Consider the following 5230-nt stretch of genomic DNA (forward strand, 5'->3'; position numbering starts at 1 on the left):
CCATTATCTCTCCTAATGTCTTTCCTTCATTCTCTCTGTTCTCTCCTTCTGGAGTTCCTATTAGATGTATTTTGAAGCTTACCATCCTATTATCTGATTCTCTTAACTTTTTTCTCCAGATCTTTATCTTTTTGTGATAAATCCTGGTTTTTTCCCACTGATCTATATATTAGAATTCAACAATTCTCTCTTGAGTTATGTCTAGTCAACTGTTTGACTCACTATTGAATTATTTTTTTCAAAGACTACAATTTCGATTTTTAGAATTTATTTCAAATTCACTGTTAATTTTTTTTTTTTGGCTGCATTGGGTCTTCGTTGCTGCACATGGGCTTTTTCTAGTTGTGGCGAGCGGGGGCCACTCTTCGTTATGGTGCATGGGCTTCTCATTGTGGTGGCTTGTCTTGTTGTGGAGCAAGGGCTCTAGGAGCGCGGGCCTCAGCAGTTGTAGCATGCAGGCTCAGTAGTTGTGGCTTGCGGGCTCTAGAGCGCAGGCCCAGTAGTTGTGACACACGGGCTTAGTTGCTCTGCGGCATGTGGGATCGTCCTGGACCAGGGTTTAAACCCGTGACCCCTGCATTGGCCGGCAGATTCTTAACCACTGCACCACCAGGGAAGCCCCCACTGTTAATTTTTTATAATGTTGTATATATGCCTCAAATATTTTCTTTCTCTCTTTGAACACTTAAAAATCCTATTAGATTATTGTATTACCTCTGCTTCGCAGACTATCTCTTATGATATTTGATTTCCTTTACTTGCTTTGTAATTTTTATTTATGACATCTTCTGGGAAATTTTCTCCCATGGGAGTCTATAAACACCCTGGGTTGTGCACTAGGTTGTGGATTACCTATGACCAAGGTGGTTCATTGGATCTGGATCAATTTTTTTTCTTGGGCTGGGGCTATTTTGAGGTTAGGCTTTCTGTATCAGGAAGGTAACGCAGAATTGTAGTCCTCTACTCACATATTGCTCAGGCCAGGGGTTCAGAGTTCTCAGGGTTGACATGAATACCTCACCTAAGCTGGACTAAGTGGCCCATTTCCATTTCTGTCCATATCCCCCAGGCAATGGGCAGGTAGAGAGTTTGTAAGTCCAAATTAACAGACCGTACAGCCCTTTCCTGCCTCCAGCTTTACGCAGAGGGCCCAATTCTCACCTATGGTCTTGCCTCCTGCCCCAGCATGTAGTGTTGTAAGCCCAGCCCCAAAGCTTAGATCTCAACATCTTCATGGGCAACAGAGTTTTGGCTCCAACTCACCCCTGAAGTAATTGTAGTGTTGTTTTGGTATTTGAAATTTTGCCTTTGTTGCTTTCAAGCTCAGCTATACACTCTTTATAATTGGAAGGAAAAAAAAACTAAAAGCTTCTGTCTCACATTTCTATGTTTTTGGAGCAAAATGCCAACTCAGTCTGACATCTTAAGCAGAAATGCTAGGAAGAAACTATTACAAAGGTATGGTAAGAACATGGAGACAATGATGTCCCAGAAGACAATAGATAAAAAGGTTTCAAGAAAGGGAATCAAATGTATCATATTGAATATTGCATTGTGGACAAGTGAAATAAGGACTGAATGAAAACCATTAAATCGAAGACATGAAGGTCATTGATTACCCTGGTGAGAACCATTTCATGGAGTAGTGGGAGACAAAAGCCTAATTAATTGTAGTGATCTAAAAAGTGAAAGGGAAGCAATAGAGAGAGGGAGATAAGAGGTTCTTCTGAAGTGGGACTTTGCAGAGAGAAGACTGGGCTGGTGGCAGTGGGACGAGGGGGAGCAGGAAGGTGTTTTTGGGCTGAGGGAAGGAAACAGTGGAGGCAGAAGATACAGGAAAGAGAAGAAGCCCACAAAGGCTAGAGAAGGCAGGGGTCAAATCCAAAGTTGTTGGTGGCCTTTCCCAGAAGGAGAAATCAGGATCCAGAGGGAAAGAAGGATGGGGAGAGCACAAAGATCATTTGATGGGGGGACCGGGGGGGTCAAGGGGTTGGGCAAAGTGGGAGCTTGGCCCTGGTTGATGGAATGAGGAGGAGCAGCATGGGTAGGGGCGTGGGGAAGGTCTGAACATGTGGAATGGTGTGGGAATAGGAGAGGGAGCATCCCTGAGCGCCCCTCAAGAGCACCCTCCCACAATCCTCAGTGGGCAGCCTAGTGTGGATATTAGTCAAGCAGGTGTTGCAGGAAGCCAAGGGTGAGGGAATTTGGGTGGTAGTGAGAAGGTAGAACCAGTACAGGTGGGGCTGGGTGGCATAAGGGTTCAGAAAGAGAGAGAGAGAGACAGGGGGTGTGGTACAAACCATCCCTGGGCAGAGAATGGAAGCAAGAGAGGGAGTATTGGATGAAAGTTAAAGTTCCCAAAAGTAGAGCTTGGAAATTTTTTCTTATATGTAAATTGTTTTGCAAGTCTACTTGACTGGGGTTTGATCAGTAAATGAAGAATGAATGAATGAATGAAAAATAATAGATCAAAGGAGAACACGGAGAGAGAGAAGTGGGGAAGAGAGACAAGCAGGTGGGCAGGTGGCTGGGAGAGTAGGTGAGTATAAAATAGCTGGACCGACAGACCGACTCTTTTCTCCCTAAACTTGATCTTTCTAGACCCAGTTATATTCTCTGCATTTCTCTTCTGTTTCCTTCCTCTGTCTACCGCTATTCTCTAGGAGCTCAGCGCCAAGGCTGGAGTGGGGCTGGGAAGTTATTTTGTGAAGGGCTGGTTCTGAGGGCTGGCACTGGGGTGGGAGGGAGCAGCTTCAGGGATGCTGGAGTGTGGTAGGCAGCTGAGGCACAGAGGGAGAGGGGGAGGGGAGGCAGAGGTGCCCTAGGCATGGAAGCTGCAGGGGTGTCAGAGACAGAGACTTAACCATGAGTCCGAGGTCCACCTGCACAGATGAGCAGGGCTGGGAGGTGGAAGCTGTGGGGAAACTGGAAAAGGGACACATTCATTTTTCAGTGCACTTCTCTCTCCTTACACACCACACACACACACACACAGACACACACACACACACACACACACACACACACACACACACACATATCTTTAATAAAGAGCCAGAGGCTTACTCTGTTCTGGCTGTCACTCCATTTCCGCAAAGGACCCTCTGGGAAAGAGGCTGCAAAAAGGGGCCAAGAGGGTCTTGGGGAAGGAATGGAGCTGCTCTCTCCCCTGGGCTTTGCCTGTCTATGCACCTGCCTGGGAGAGACCCAGCCAGTCAGGTCTCTGGTGAGCTGGGATTGCGGCGGGGGAGGGTTAGAGCACCCAGAGCAAGGCCAGGAGGCTGACCAGGTGCTCAGCTCAGGCGCAGGCACTGGGCCAGAACCCTAAGCCTCTGGAGCCCCAGCTCAGGCCCTCAGAAGAGGCCTAACTGCAGCCTGGGAAGCTCCTCAGTGCCCCTCCCCAACCCTAACACACTAGCGTCACGGGAACCCAGGACACCCACTGAACACAGGGCCATTAGCTTTTGTTCTGGGTCCTCCTTCTCTGACCCTGGAATTGGGACAGTGGGGGCAGGGCTGAGCTAAACCACTGCACAAGGGAGGGGCTCAGTTGCCTCTAAGGTCAGGGTCTCAGGACCCCAATTCCAAACCTCACAGCCCACAGTCATTCACATCTGTTCTGGAAGAGCGACTAATCTATGGGAGTTGTACAAACACCATCCTAACAACCAAGGGTGTCACACCCAGTTCCTGGCCCTAGAGATAAAGACTTTCCCTCTGCTCTCACCTGCTTGAGGAGGGGTCCAGCAAATACACATCTGCTCACACATAAGCTGGAGACTCCCTGATGTAACTACCTGTGCCTTCGAGGCTATATTCAAATAACAATAATCCCAGCCCCTATCCTGGGTGACCACAGAAGTCCATCCCCTTGCTCTTGTATTTCTGAGCTTTCTGGGAAGTGTTTACATGTTCCTCTAACTCATTGCTGGCCACTCAGGGAGCTAAGTATGGTTGTGAGATTGTGGACTGTACAACTCTATGCACCATTCACATAGACTATGATGATCATATAACCATCTTTGTACTTCTTCCCATCACCACTGGCCGTCAAGTCCACTGACACCAGTTCAGGTTCTTCTCTCTCTCTCTCTCTTTTTTTTTTTTTTTTCCCAAAAGGCACTGATTACCCAAGTCAAAGAGGTGAATCCTTCCAAAATCAGAATTTGAGTTTTTGTAACACCTGATTCAAGCTGTCCATGCTCATTACTTGTAGACTTTTTTTTTGGTAGTGGGTATAAGTTAATTATTTTGTTAGTCACCAACCACAAGTAATTCATTTTTCAATTATGACTTATAAAGTGCCACATCACCTATAGAGTTTTTTGGTCCCTAAGCTCAGATGGCTGGTGTAACTTGTGTGCTACTTGCTTGCAAATTGTGATGATGCTGAGTGTGGATTGCGTGAGGTCACTTAGGTCTGATTGGTCCAGGCAAGTCAGGGATGGATGCACTCTCACAAGAGTGGAGCTTGTGGCAATCACGTTTTTGGTTTGTTTTTATGTGTGTGGTAAAATACACATAACATAAAATTTACCTTCTTCATCATTTTTTTTATCTTAATCTTTTTTTTTTTTTTTTAAATATGGAACGCTTCACGAATTTGCGTGTCATCCTTGCGCAGGGGCCATGCTAATCTTCTCTGTATCGTTCCAATTTTAGTATATGTGCTGCCGAAGCGAGCACTATCTTAATCATTTTTAAGTGTACAGTTCTGTGGCATTAGGTACATTCACATTGTTGTGTAACTAAAACCACCATTCATCTCTAGAACTCTCTTTTCATCTTGCAAAACTGAAACCCCTTACCCACTACACAATAACTCCCCATTCCTCCTGCTTCTTGGCCCCGACCAACCACCGTTCTACTTTCTGTCTTTCTGAATTTGACTATCCTACATTATCTAAGTGGAATCATATTTGCCCTTTAGTGACTGGTTTATTTCACTTAGCATAATGTCCTCTAGTTTCCTCCGTGTTTTTGCATGTATCAAAATTTCCTTCTTTTTTAATGCTGAATTATATTCCATTGTACGTATAGACCACATTTTGTTTATCCATTCACCCACTGATGGACACTTATGTTGCTTCCACCTTTTGGCTACTGTGAGTAATGCTGCTATGAACGTCTTTGAGTTCTTGCTTTCAATTCTTTTGGGCACTTACCCAGAGGCAAAATTTTCTGGATAGTATGCTAATTCTATGTATATTTTTTTGAGGAAGTGCCATAC

At 45.5% G+C, this 5230-nt stretch overlaps 1 non-coding gene across 1 annotated transcript; it reads right to left on the bottom strand.

Moving 5' to 3' along the window:
- Positions 1-4579: 4579 nt before the first annotated feature.
- Positions 4580-4686, bottom strand: LOC137763252 (U6 spliceosomal RNA). The gene has a single exon (XR_011073795.1). It is a non-coding gene; the product is annotated as a U6 spliceosomal RNA (small nuclear RNA).
- Between the last annotated feature and the right edge of the window lie 544 nt (positions 4687-5230).

Source organism: Eschrichtius robustus, chromosome 3, assembly GCF_028021215.1.
Source record: "Eschrichtius robustus isolate mEscRob2 chromosome 3, mEscRob2.pri, whole genome shotgun sequence".
Classification (NCBI taxonomy): Eukaryota; Metazoa; Chordata; class Mammalia; order Artiodactyla; family Eschrichtiidae; genus Eschrichtius; species Eschrichtius robustus.